Raw genomic sequence first — 15067 nt, 5'->3', positions numbered from 1 at the left:
TATAACATCTTTTCTGGAGGTAACTCTCCTCTTTCTAAACGTAATTCCTCTGTTTCTGGAGCTAATTGCGCTGTACTGTGATTATTCCTGAGTTCCTGGATCTCGCTTCCCTTGTTTCTGCAGTTTCCATTGCCCTGACTCTCCCGCGAATTCCACTCTTTCTGGAGCTGCAAATTTACCAGATCTATAACTCCTACGTTCATCTTTCAAGACTTATTCCACAGTTTCTAGACATAATTCCCCTGTTTCTGGCGAAAATCTCCCGATTCCTGGAGCACCTACTTCCCCTCTTTCTGCGACTCCGAATTTCGCTCTTCCTGCAGGAAATACTCCTGTTTCTTTGGTAATTCAACTGTTTCTTGTGCTAAAAAAAAGGAGGGAACGAGGAAACAGGTAATTATAGACCGCTTAGCCTGACATCAGTAGTGGAGAAAAAGTTGGAATCAATTATTAAAAACGAAGTAGCAGCACACTTGGAAAGCAGTGACAGGATCGGTCCAGGTCAGCATGGATTTATGAAGTGGAAATCATGCTTGACAAATCAAAGAATTGTTTGAGGTTGTAACTAGTAGAGTAACAAAGGGAGAACCAGTGGATGGTGTATTTGTACTTAGAAAAGGCTTTTGACAATTTCGCACACAAGAGATTGGTGTGCAAATTTAAAGCACGTACTATTGACGTGGATAGAGAACTGGTTGGCAGACAGAAAGCAGAGAGTCGGGATAAACGGGACCTTTTGAGAATATCAGACAGTGAATGGTGGACTGTCGCAGGGCTCACTGCTGCGACCCCAGCTATTTACAATATACATCAATGATCTGGATGAAGGCATTGAGTGTAACATCTCAAATTTTGCAGATGACACTAAGCAGGGTGGCGATGTGAGCTGTGTGGAGAATGCTAAGAGGCTGAAGAGTGATTTGGACAGGTAACGTGAGTGGCCAAATGCATGGCATATGCAGTATAAAGTGGCTAAATGTGAGGTTATCCACTTTGGTGAAAGAAACACGAAGTCACAATATTATCTGAATTGTGACAGATTAGGAAAACAGGAGGTGCGACGAGACCTGTGTGTCATGGTAGTTCAGTTATTGAAAGTTAGCATGCAGATGCAGCCTGCGGTGAAGAAGGCAAATGGAGTGTTGGCCTTCATATCAAGGGGATTTGAGTATAGGGGCAGGGAGGTCTTTCTGCAGATTTACAGGGCTTTGGTGAAGCTTCACCTGAGGTATTGTGTTCAGTTTTGGTCTCCTAACGTGAGGAAAGACGTTCTTGCTATTGAGGGAGTGCAGGGAAGGTTCACCAGACTGATTCCTGGGATGGCAGGACTGATATATGAGTAGAGATATGGATCATCTGAGCATGTGTTCACTGAAGTTTAGAAGGATGAGAGGTGATCTTATATAAACATAAAACATTGTGACGGGACTGGACAGGTTAGATGCAAGAAGAGTGTTCCTGATGTTGGCGAAGTCCAGACCCATGGGACAGAATCGAAGGATAAGGGGTAAGCCCGTTAGGACTGAGATGAGGAGAACCGTCTTAACTCAGAGAGTTGTTAATCTGTGGAATTCTCTACCGCAGAGAGTTGTTGATGCGAGTTCATTGGATACATTCAAGTGGGAGTTAGATATGAGACTTATGGTTAAAGGGATCAAGTGGTATTAAGAGAAAAAAGGACAGCGGTACTGCGGTGAATGATCAGCCGACCGGCCTACTCCTTCACATATTTTCTATGTTTCTATGTTTCTACTACCTTTTTTTCTGCAAAGATATCCATGGTTTGTGGAAGTACTAGTTCCCCTCTTTCTGGAGATTCTGAGTTGTTTGTAGAGTCCCAAATTGTCCTTTTTCTGGAGCTCCAAATTGCACTGTTGATGAAGCACCTAATTGTCCTATTTAAGTGTCTAATAGTTTTATATATATATGTATATGTACAAAATGTCCAGTTTATGGTGCACTCTCCTAATACCCCTGCTGCTAATTCACCTCTTTCTAGAGCTAACTCTTCTCTTTCTAAACATAATTCCCCTGTTTCTGGAGCCAAAACTCTAGTCTCCGATCTAATTCCAGTATTCCTGGAATTCCTAATTCCCCTCTCTGCAGCTCCTAATTCCCATGTTCCCGGAGATAATTTCCCTGTTTCTGGAGCTCATATTTTTTCTGGAGTTCATAATATCCAAATTGTGGATCTCCTAATGCATCCTTTTCTGGAGGTAGCTCCCATGTTTCTGTTGTTAATTCAACGGTTTCTGAAGCTAATATATTTTTTTGTCTGGGGAAAGTTCCTGTGGAGCTCTTAATTCTTTCTGGAGCTCCAAATTCCGCAGTTTATCAAGCACATAATTGTCCTTTCTACATTTCTTGTAGTTTGCCGATATATATGGCTCCAAATTGTCCTGTTTATGGTGCGCTCCCCTAATGACCCTGCAACATGAATAGAAAATTCACCATTGCTGGAGGTAACTATGCTCTTTCTTAACGTAATTCCCCTGTTTCTGGAGCTAATTGCGCTGTACTGTGATTATTACTGTGTTCTTCGAGCTCTCTTCCCATGCTTCTGCAGCTGCCCATTGCCCTGTTTCTGGAGCAAATTAATCTGTACATTGATTATGAGAAGGGGGATGAGATGATGAGAAGGGAAGTTGAGAAAGGGATTTAATAATGGGAAATGTGGAAATGGCTGAGATCTTAAGCAATTATGTTGCTTAGGTCTTCACAGTGGAAGACACAAGAAGCATGCCAAACATTGCTGGTCACAGGAATGTGGGAAAGGAGGACCTTTGAGACAATCTCTATCACTAGGAGGATAGTGCTGGACAGGCTAATGCGACTCAAGGTAGACAAGACCCCTGGTCCTGATGTAATGCATCCCAGGGTATTAAACAAATGGCTAAAGTTATAGCAGATGCATTCATCATAATCTACCAAAATTCTCTGGACTCTGGGGAGGTACCACCGGATTGGAAAGCAGCTAATGCAACGCCTCTGTTTATAAAAGGGGGCAGACAAAAGGCAGGTAACTATAGGCCGGTTAGTTTAACGTCTATAGTGTGGAAAATGCTTCAAACTATCATTAAGGAAGATATAGCGGGACATCTAGACAGGAATAGTGCAATCAAGCAGGCGCAGCATGGATTCATGAAGGGGAAATCATGTTTAACTAATTTATTGGAATTCTTTGAGGGTATAACGAACATGGTGGATAGAGGTGTACCGACGGATGTGTTGCATTTAGATTTCCAAAAGCTATTCGATAACGTGCCACACAAAAGGTTACTGCAGAGGATAAAGGTACGCGGAGTCAGAGGAAATGTATTAGCATGAATCGGGAATTGGCTGGCTAACATAAAGCAGAGAGTCGGAATAAATGGGTCCTTTTCGGATTGGAAATCGGTGGTTAGTGGTGTGCCACAGGGATCGGTGCTGCGACCACAACTGTTTACAATATACATAGAAGACCTGGAAGAGGGGACAGAGTGTAGTGTAAACAATTTGCAGATGACACAAAGATTAGTGGGAAAGCGGGTTGTGTAGAGGACACAGAAAGGCTGCAAAGAGATTTAGATCAGTTAAGCGAATGGGCTAAGGTTAGGCAGATGAAATACAATGTCGGAAAATGTGAGGTCATCCACCTTGGGAAGAAAAACAGTAAAAGGGAATATTATTTGAATGGGGAAAAATTACAACATGCTGAGGTGCAGAGGGACCTGGGTGTCCTTGTGCATGCATCCCAAAAAGTTAGTTTGCAAGTGCAGCAGGTAATCAGGAAGGCGAATGGAATGTTGGCCTTCATTGCGAGAGGGATGGAGTACAAAAGCAGGGAGGTACTTCTGCAACTGTATATGGTATTGTTGAGGCCGCACCTGGAGTACTGCGTGCAGTTTTGGTCACCTTACTTAAGGAAGGATATACTCGCTTTGGAGGGGGTACAGAGACGAATCACTTGCCTGATTCCGGAGATGAGGGGGTTACATTATGATGATATAATGAGTACACTGGGTCTTTACTCGTTGGAGTTCAGAAGGATGAGGGGTGATCTTGCAGAATCATTTAAAATAATGAAGGGGATAGACAAGATGGAAGCAGAGAAGTTTTCTGTTCTGGTCGGGGAGACTAGAACTAGGTGGCACAGCCCCAAAATACGGGGGAGCCAATTTAAAACCAAGTTGAGAAGGAATTTCTTCTCCCAGAGTGTTGTGAATCTGTGGAATTCTCGGTCCAGGGAAGCAATTGAGGCTAGCTCATTGAATGTATTCAAGTCACCGATAAGGGACTCAAGTCACAGATTCCCAATAAGGGAATTAAGGTTTATGGGGAGCGGGTAGGTAAGTGGAGCTGAGTCCATGCTCAGATCAGCCATGATCTTGCTGAATGGCGGAGCAGGCTCGAGGGGCTAGATGGCCTACTCCTGTTCCTAATTTCTATGTTCTTATGTTCTTATTAATTTTTCCTGTGCTCCTCAGCTCACATCCCATGTATTTGCAGCTCCCCAGTGCTCTGTTTCTGGAGCGAATTCCTACTGTTTCTGTAGCTTCTAATTTACTAGTTTAGATAACTCCTACTTTTCTTCTTTCAAGACCTAATTGCACATTTTCGAGAACTAATTCCCTTGTTTCTGGCGCTAATTCCCTTGTTTTTGCGCGACTTCCCCTGTTACTGCAGCTCCTTGTTGCTCTCTTTCTGTGACTCCTAATGTCAGTGTTCCTGGAGGGAATTCCTCTGTTCTGTAGCTAATTCCGCTGTTTCTGAACATATTATCTATGCTTGCAGAGCAAATTCGATAGTTTTTGGAAGTCCTTGTTCCCCACTTTCTGCAGATTCTGAGTTGCTTGCGCAGCTCCAAATTGTCCTTATTCTGGAGCTCCAAATTGCACTGATGATGAAGCACCTTATTGTCCTATTTAAGTGACTATTAATTATATATATATATATATGTATCTTGGAAATGTCCTGCTTATGGTGCGCTTTCATAAATCCCCTGCTGCAGGGACAGCTAAGTCGCCTCTTTCGAGAGCTAATTCTGCTCTTTCTAAACACAATTACCCTGTTTCTGAAGATAATTCCAGTATTCCTGGAACTCCTAATGCCCCTCTCTGCAGCTCCTACTTCCACTGTTTCTGGAACTAATTCCCCTGTCTCTAGAGCTCATGTGACCATTGCTGTGACCATGTAAGCAGTGAAATATATTGAAGAGCAAGGGTCTGGTTATTGTGAAAGAGCAAACAAAATATACATTGTGGAAGAATAACATCGAAAATAAATGTGACCCCAACAACCAGAAAGAAGATTAAATGCTGAGTCCTTTTAGCAAAAAACTCCTTTCCCAAACATTTCTCTGACCGAAACTTCACAAAACAAAAATTATGCATTTAAAGTCATTACACCCGAATCTTCGCGCACCCGAATCTTCTCAATCAGATGCCGCTAGTTGTGCCGAATGAATGCATGTCCCTTTGCAATATTCAGCTTCGAGGTACACTACTAAATGTGCCACTAAGTTATTGAATAACAGAATAATGGAATGGTTACAGCACGGAAGAAGGCCATTCAGCCCATCGAGCCCATGCCTACTCTCAAGAAGTCCCACATCCGCGTCATTTACCAGCAGCTGTGCATTTTTTTCCTTCAGATACTGATCCAACTCCCTTTGGAAAGATAACATTGAGTCTGCCTCCGCCGCCTTTAAAGCAGTGTATTCCAGATTCTTACCATTTGCTGCGAGATGGCCACCTCCTGGTCCTATGTATAAAGTCCGAGAAAAACGGGATCAATTCCTACCACACTCACAACCTTGCTAAATATAGCAACTTCATTCTGTTCGCGCAATGCAAGCTCCTGATGTGCAGGGCAGCTGTTGAGGTTAAAGCTCTGTTTAGGTTCCCGACATTTATTCTGTCGCAGCGTTTCCGTACTGTAGTGGTTATCAAGTTTGCCTTGCACGCAAAAAGTCCCCGGTTCGAAACCGGGCGGAAGCATTTCGCAAACCTGTTCAATTATTGATTAGAAAAAATTGAATAATTCATATTCATGGTTCAATATTAACAGAGTGCAGTGCCTCACGACGATGTTGCATTTGCTGATTTTGTGTACCGTTCTGTACAAACTCAAACTCTACACAGTGTCTCTCAGTCCCTCTCGTTTCCAGCCCTGAAGGGGATAAACACATCTGAAAGCTGCACATTCCATTCACTCAGTTGAGCTGTGGGAGACTCTTAAAGGATCCTGCCGCGCTGCCTCGCTTCACAACAGAAAATCGAAGCCACAAAGAAACCAAGAGACTAAACGCTCTTCCCCAGCTCCAGATTTACTGAGGGCGGGACAAGCCCCAACATTCCAGTCACGCGAAGTCCAGAACCAGGGGACATCATCGAAGGATAAGGATTAGAACTGAGATTATGGAGAAACATCTTCACTAAGAGAGTTGTTAACCTGTGGAATTCCCTACCGCAAAGAGTTGTTGCAGCCACTTCATTGGATATATTCAACGGGGAGTTAGATATGGCCCTTATGGCTAAAGGGATAAAGTTGTGTGGAGAGAAAGCAGGAAAGGGGTACTGAGGTGAATGATCAGCCATGATCTTATTGAATGGTGGTGCAGGAAGAAAGGGCCGAATGGCCTATTCCTGCACCTATTTTCTTTGTTTCTATTTTTCTATCCAGATGATAAATAGCATTCATGTATAAGCTGACAGAAATCAATAAACTGCTATCTGTCGCTCTTTGAGGAAAAAGGGAGCCAGCTGATATATCACTGCGGCCATGCCAGTCTGAAAAAGTCTATTCTCGGAGACGAGATAGACTAACACCTGGTAAGTATTTGGAAGTGAGACGGACTGTGAATACGACGTGCTGTAGACTGTTGCTTCCACCATCGGCTGCTCACAACATTCACACGGGCTTCAACCAATCAGCAAACAGTTAGCATCTCCCCCCTTCATTCAATTTCTCTCTCACTCTCTACTTATTTTTCCAAATCTTTGCTGTTCATTCTCCTGCTGCCTCAATAAAACGGAGATATTGTGCTATAAATATCACATCGTAGCTTATTTGTGTCACAAAGTAGGAACAGGTCTGATATCTACTTGGATAGAAGTCTTAATACCAGGTGTACTCGGCTTTTCCAATTAATGGAGGTTGTCGCTGCCTTCATTCAGCACTCCATTTGGAGTTCATTCCTACGCTTTCAACAACTCTCCCTCTAGCTCTCCCTCTCGCCCCCTCTCTCTCTCTCTCTCTCTCTCTCTCTCTCTCTCTCTCTCTCTCACTCTCTCTCCAAAGGACTCAGACCTGATTTGTAATTGCAATGGAGACTCGGGCTTATATTTTTTCTGTGTTAGCCAGTGATGGCGCGAAGATAGACAGAAAAGAAGGAGGAAACAGGTAAAAGGAAACGTAAGAAGTACAAATGCTTCCGAGCTGTTCGGTAGCATTCAAGTATGGCCTGACAGAAAGCAATAAGCTGCTGTCTGTCGCTCTATCTGTAAAGAGAGAGCCAGCTGTTAGATATCTACGGCTATACCAGTCTGCAAAAGTCTGCTTTCACATGCGAAGCAGAGTAAGGCCTGGTTAGTACTTGGAATGGAGACCGACAGGGAATACCAGGTGCTGTAGACTTTTGGTGCCACCACAGGCTACTCGCAGCATTCACACTGCCGTCAAACTATCAACAAGCTGCTCGGTGCTCCCTTCTGCATTCAATTTCTCATTCACCCTCTTGCCTTATTTTTCCAAATCTTTGCTGCTCATTCTCCTGCTTCCATAGAAAGTCAAGGGGGTCCACACACAACTGAACAAAAAATACAGCAACAAAACAAACGAGCAAAACAACGCACGCACACCTGTATGTCCTTGTCATCCACAACATTTTCGATCAAACTCAGACATTGCGCTATAAATACTACACCGTAGCACATTTCTGCACCAAAGTAGGGACAGGTCTATTTAGTATTTGGATAGGATTCACAATGCCAGGCGTACTAAGCTTTTCCTATTAGTCAAGATTGCTGCTGCCTTCTTTCAGCACTCCATTTGCTGTTTTTTCCAACGCTTTTTATGCAAATCTCACTCTCTCTCTCTCTCTCTAATAGCCACTGGCCTGATTGTACTGAGCAAAGCATGCCCGGGTTTAACTTTGTGTGTGTGTTAGCGAGAGATGGCGCGAAGTGAGATTGAAAGCAAGGCGGGAAGGCAGGTAAAAGGAAATGTAAGAAGAGGAAATGCTTCCGAGTTGATAAACAGCATTCATGGATGAGCTGACTAAAATAAATAAGCAGCTGCCTGTCGCTCTTTGAGTAAAGAGAGAGCCAGATGTTATATCGCTACGGCCATGCCAATCTGAAAATGTCTGATCTCGGATACGAAGTAGCGTAAGGTCTGGTTAGTACTTGGACGGGAGACCGACTGCAAATACCAGGTGCTGTAGACTTTTACTGTCATCACAGGCTGCTGGCAACATTCACACTCCCATCAAACAATCAACAATTTGTTCACTTCTCCCTCCAGTATTCAATTTCTCTCCTACCACCTCCCTTTATTTTTCCAAATCTTTGCTGCTCATTCTCCTGCTGCCATCGAAAGTCAAGGGGGTCCACACACAACTAAACCAGAAACACAGCAACAAAATAAACGTGCAAAAAAACACAACCAAACCTATAAGTCCTTCGCACGCAAAGCATCCTTGACCAAACCGGCCGCTACTGTCCCTGACCGAAGGGACCCCGTATCGGGCTCTTCTATCACTGTCCGAAGCGGCCCCGTACCGGTCGCTACTATCCCGGGCCAAAGCAGTCTGCAACGGATTCGGGGAACGCATAGCCGGCCGAAGGGCCTCCGCGACGACATGTCAACAGGATCCGAGGAAGTGGAACCGGCTGAAGGGACTCCGAGGCCGCCGCTCAATCCACCGAAGTGAATCCGAGGCCGGCGCTGACTCGACGGAAGGGACCGAAGAGGTGGCGTCGTCTTACACGGCCAACCAACCTTTGTTAATGTTTAAACGTTTACCCAACTTTTAAACTTAATAAACAATCTGGGAGACCTTTTGAAGCTTAGAGTTTAGATTCTCAATCGAAATAATATTAAATAGCTATTATTAATCCACATCTTTGACTTTTAACAACTTTTAGAAACTTTATAAATTGGGGAAAATTTTTTAATCTATTATTGATTTACATCTTAGACTTTTAACAACACTTAGAAACGTTTTAAAACTTTTCAACAACCGTTAGAGTCTCTTGAAATAAATTGGTAATCTTTATCAAATTTTAATTTTTATAATAACTTTGGAAGTCAACTTCCTAATGCCGGCCCCCTAACCTAGCCTCGAAGAATCTACCTTCAATGGCGCTATCCGGCGCTAGGCTGGCGGCCAACACTTAGCTCGAGGCAATTAGCTTTATAGAGCTGTGCCTCGGCTTCAGTAGCCTTGGACCCTCTTGCCACTGGACTAAGACCTTAATCTAAGCCCGTGTGTTTGCCGGTGTGCAGCGGCCACCCACCTTAAAAAAACCCACGCACACTCATCTTCCACTTCGTCAGTATGAAGTTTTGGACATCGAACTTCAGGTCCCTCAAAGACAATCCTCACAGCATCAGGTCGGTATGCCGCGCAGCCATAGTTGCCCGGACACTCAGACGTTTTCAATTTGACATCGCCGCCCTAAGCGAGACGTAGTGGGCAGGGGAAGGGCAGTTCAAGGAAAATGGTCGAGGTCACACCTTCCTTTGAAAGGAAAACCAGAGGCAGAACGCAGCCTTCAATGAGTCGGCTTTGCCTTCAAGAATGTGCTGGTCGACCGCCTCAAAGATTCCACCTGTGGGGTTAACGAATGCCACATGACTCTCCGTAGCATCCTATATCGGAGCCAATGTGCCACAGTCATCAGTGCGTAGGCCTCTACCCTCGATGCAATCGATGAGGCTAAAGAGGGATTTTATACCAAACTCAAGACATCCTTGTCCCACGTCCACACGGGCGACAAATTGATCTTCCTGGGTGATTTTAATGCCAGGCTTGGGAAAGTCACAGTCCTCAGGGGAGGCGTGATTTGCAGAGAGGGGAAGCCAACTTCAGTGATACCCTACTCCTGACAAAATGTCTAGAACATGGACTCCTCATCACCAACATCCTATTCCACCTGAGGGATAAAACCAAGTCATCGTGTCAACACACTCGCTCCAAACAGTTGCACCTGCTTGACTATGTCATCGTCCAAGCCAGGGATTGCAAGGATGTGCGCATCACCCGCGTCATGACAGGAGCTGACGACTACTGGACGGCCCATCGCCTAATCAGATCAATCATCATCATTAACATTGCCCTAAAACAGAGGAGACAATAGAAGCAGTTCCACAAAATGTTAATGCACTGTCACTGAGAGAGCAATCTAAGAGTGCCATATACAGTCAGCCCCTCACAGCCTTGATTATCCTGAGATGCCGAATCCCCATAGCGCTTGGTCTGCACTCAAGACCTCTATAACAAGTGCCTGTGAAGAGACATTTCGTCACTCAATCAGAAAACACCAGAACTGATTTGCTTAAAATGATCAGGAGTTCGAAGAACTAACAAATCGCAACCGCAAACCATTTCTGAGCATCAAGCAACAGCCCAACTCGAGAGCTGAAAAATCACATTACAGACGGCTCAATGCTCAGGACCAACAAAAAGCCCAGGCCGTAAGAACAAGTGGTGGATGGAGAAAGCACAGGAGACACGACAACTGGTCGACAGCCACGATATGCCAGGATTCGTCACTGCAGTCAAGGCCACCTACGGTCTGAACTGCGAAGGACCCACGCCACTCCTGACCAAGAACATGAAAACAGTCATGAAGGACACCGACTTTGTCAGGGCCCGATGGAAGGAACACTTTGAAGATCTCCTCAATCGATGGAATGGAATTAACTTAAGAGCCAGTGGGGAACTTTTAACCGATGCCGCCTCCAGGCCAGGTCCAAGATCACCCTAACTCTGTCATTGAGTTGCATTATGCGGACGATGCCTGCCTCTGTGCACATTCAGAAGCTAAACTCCAGGATATAGTCATTGTATTCACTGAAGCAAATGAAAGAATGGGCATTACGCTTAACATCCGTAAGACAAAGGTCCTTCACCAGCCTGTTATTGCCACACAACACTGCCCTCCAATCATCAGGATCCTATGCGTGGCCCTGGACAACGTGCACCATTTCCCATATGTCGGAAACTTTTTATTAACAAAGGCAGACATTGATGCGGAGATTCAGCATTGCCTCCAGAGCACCAGCGCAGCCTTTTGCCATCTGCGGAAAAAGTGTTTGAAGACCAGGCACTCAAATCTACCACCAAACTCATGTTCTACAGGACTGTAGTAAAATCTGCCCTTCTGTATGGACGATGTACAGAAGGCACCTCAAGTCGCGGAAGATATTTCACAAACATGTATCCGCAAGCTCTTGCAAAGCTCCTGGGAAGAAATGCGCATTAACATCAGCGTCCTCGACCAGGCTAACATCCCCAGTAAGGCTGCACTGACCACACTCGATCAGCTTCGCTGGGCAGGCCACATAGTATTCATGTCAGATACGAGACTCCTTCAGCAAATGCTTTATGCTGAGCTCCTTCATGGTAAACCGACCAAAGAAGGACAGTGGAAATGTTATAAGGACACCCTCCAAACCACGCTGGTAAATTGCGACATCGCCACTGACACATGGGAGACTTTGGCCGCAGACAGCTCGAGTTGCAGAAAGTCGATCCGGGAAGGCGTTGCGCTCTTTGAGTCTCGTTGCAAGGGGGATGAAGTGGTCAGGCACAGGAAGCGGAAGGAGGGCGCGGCAAACCAGCCATACCGACCCCTTCCCCCGACGAATGACTGTCCCACCTCTAACAGGGTGTGTAGCTCCCGTATCGGACGTTTCAGCCATTAAAGAAGTCACTTTGGGAGTAGAAGCAAGTCCTTCTCGATTCCGGGGTACTGCCTATCATGATGATGATCCTTACCAACGGATCCGTTACAGATCCAATCTGCGTCTGGATCGGGGTTAAACAGGGCTGCGTTATTGCTCCAACCTTCTTCTCAATCTTCCTCGCCGCCATGCTCCACCTCACAATCAACAAGCTACCAGCTTAAGTGGAACTAAACTACAGATCCAGTGGGAAGCTGTTAAACCTACGACACCTCCAGGCCAGATCCAAGATCACCGCAACCTCTGTTATTGAGCTGCAGTATGCGTAAGACGCCTGCGTTTGTGCACATTCAGAGGCTGAACTCCAGGATATAGTCAATTTATTCACTGAGCATATGAAAACATGGGCCTTACACTTAACATCCGTAAGACAAAGTTCCTGCACCAGCATGTCACCAACGCACAGCACTGTCTTCCAGGTATGAAGAACCACGGCGCAGCCGTGGACAACGTGGATCAGTTCCCATATCTCGTGAGCCTCTTATCAACAAAGGCAAACATTGATGGGAGATTCAGCATCGCCTCCTGTGCAGCAGCGCAGCCTTCGACCGTCTGAGGGAAGGTTTGTTTGAAGGCCAGGCCCTCAAATCTACCAAGACACTCATGGTCTGAAGGGCTGTAGTAATATCAACCATCCAGTATGGATCTGAGGCATGGACGATGTATAGGTTGCACCTCAACTCGCTGGAGATATATCACCAACGATGTCTCCACAAGATCCAGCAAATCCCCTGGGAGGGCAGGCGCTCGAAGATTATTGACCTCGACCAGGCCAACATCCCCTTGTATTGAAGCACAGACTACACTCGATCAGCTTCGCTGGGCAGGCCAGATAGTACGCATGTCAGATACTAGGCTCCCGAAGCAAATGCTTTATGCGGAGCTCCTTCATGGTATACGTGCCAAAGGAGGACAGAGGAAACGTTATAAGGACACCCTCAAAGCTTCGCTAGTAAAGTGTGACTTCACTGCTGACATTTGGGAGATACTGGACGCTAATTGCCCGAGGTGGAATAAGTTCATCCGGGAGGGCATTGAGCTCTTCGAGTCTCAACGCAAGGATCAGGAAGAGCCCAAACACAGGCAGCGGAAGTAGCGTGCGGCAACTCAACCCCACTGAACACTTCCCTCGATGAATATCTGTCCCACATGTAACAGGGTCTGTGGCTCTCGTATCGGACTGTTCTGCCAAAAAAGAGCTCCCTCTTGCAGTGGAAGCAAGTCCTCCTCGATTCCGAAAGACTGCCTATGTTTGATTGATTGAGATCAATCTGAGGCATTGCGCTATAATTACAATATCCTAGCTCACTTCTGCAATAAAGTCTGCACAGGTCTGATTAGTACTTAGATTGGAGTCTTAATACCGGGTGTACTAGACTTTTCCTATTAGTCGAGATTGTCATTGCCTTCATTCAGCACTCCATTTGCTGTTCATTCTTGCCCTTTCCACAACCCTCTCTCTCTCTCTCTCGCTCTCTAATAGGTACAGGTCTGATGTGTACTTAGCAATGAAGGCTCGGGCTTGTATTGTGTGTGTGTTAGCGAGAGATGGCTCGAAGAGAGGTAGAAAAGAAGATGGTAAGGCAGGTAAAAAGCAATGCATAAGATACAAATGCTTCAGAGCTGTTTGATCGCATTTACCTGTTTTATAGCATTCATGTATCTGCTGACAGAAAGCTATAAGCAGCTATCTGTGGCTCTCTAAGTAAAGAGAGAGCCAGCGGTTAAATATGTACAGCCATACTAGTATGAAAACGCCTAATCTCGTCGGATCTCGGATACGATTCAGAGTAAGGCCTGGTTAGACTTGGATGGGAGACTGCCTGGGAATTCCAAGTGCAGTAGGATTTTACTGCCGCCACAGGCCGCTCATGGTTCTGCACACACACTGACGTTAATCCATCAACAACCTTTTTGCTGCACTCTCTCTCACTTTCCTTTCACCACTTCTTTCCTGTACATTCTCCTGCTGCTACACAAATGCAAGGAGGTCGACGTAGGGGGCGAATGAACGCAGAAGAACAAAATAAGTTTGCAAAAAACCACATGTTGGCGGAGGGGCACCAGGACGCAGCAGCTGAGAGGAGAGACAAAATGCATCGAAACCTGGGAGGGACAAAAAGCAACAGAACAAAGAATAGTGTTGGAAGTGCAGCAATTCAATGCAGAAAAAAAAGCAAAGCCAACTAGCATGCTGCCGGAATGCATGTGTGTTAATGTGATGCAATTTACAACTGAGATTGATGAGTAGCAGTCGCCACTTGTCAGGTGGGGTTATGAAATGTGGCTATAATGGAGATCTGGATCAAAAATGGGTAGGATTGGAAATTAAACAATCTTGGCGATTTGGGGGCGGTGGAAGCTTTTTATTGGGAAGAGTGATTTGGGGATGGGAAATATGGGGGTGGGAGCGATTTGAGGGACGAGAGATATTGAGTTTGGCGAGCGTGAGATTTGGGGGTGAGTGAGTGAATGATGTGGGCGCGAGTGAGGGAAGGGTGAAGGTCATACAGATTTGAAGCTTGAGGCAAGGCAATGAAAGTGGTAGGGCTTGTAGTCTGTTTCTCTGGAGGTGATGGAAGGCAAATGGCGAAATCAAAATTGAGTGTGGATTACTTGCATGAATGCACAGACTGAGAAAAAGAAACGAAGAACAGCCGTATGCCTGTTTAAGTAAAGAGCAAGCAAACTGCTGCTATTTATGGCTGCACTAGTCTAAAAACGCCCAAACTCGTCTGATTTTAGAAGTTAACCAGAGTCAGGCCTGGTTAGTATATGGAAGGGAGACCGCCGAGCAATGCCCGTTGCCAGGTGCTTTTGCTGCCGCCACAGGCCGCACATGGTTCTGCACACACATTGCCACTAATCCATCAACAACCTTTTTGCTGCTCTCTCTCTCACTTTTCTTACAACATTTCTTTCCTGCACATTCTCCTGCTGCTACACAAATGCAAGGGTGTCGAGACAGATGGCGAATGAACGCAGAACAACAAAATAAAATAGCAAAAATAGCAAATAACAATGGCTCGAAGAGAGATAGAAAATAAGGTAGCAAAGCAGGTAAATTAAAAGGAAAGTAGTACTAAAAGGAAAAAAAAACAGCTTCGGAGCTGTT

General features: G+C 45.3%; 1 non-coding gene across 1 annotated transcript; it reads left to right on the top strand.

Annotated features, from left to right (window-relative positions):
* The first annotated feature begins 5905 nt into the window (after positions 1–5905).
* trnaa-ugc (transfer RNA alanine (anticodon UGC)) lies at positions 5906–5978 on the top strand. The gene has a single exon. It is a non-coding gene; the product is annotated as a tRNA-Ala (tRNA).
* The last annotated feature ends 9089 nt before the right edge of the window (positions 5979–15067 follow it).

Source organism: Pristiophorus japonicus, unplaced genomic scaffold (assembly GCF_044704955.1).
Source record: "Pristiophorus japonicus isolate sPriJap1 unplaced genomic scaffold, sPriJap1.hap1 HAP1_SCAFFOLD_90, whole genome shotgun sequence".
NCBI classification, from domain to species: domain Eukaryota; kingdom Metazoa; phylum Chordata; class Chondrichthyes; family Pristiophoridae; genus Pristiophorus; species Pristiophorus japonicus.
The sequence above is the reverse complement of the archived record's forward strand: the minus strand, read 5'-3'. Positions and strand labels throughout refer to the sequence as shown.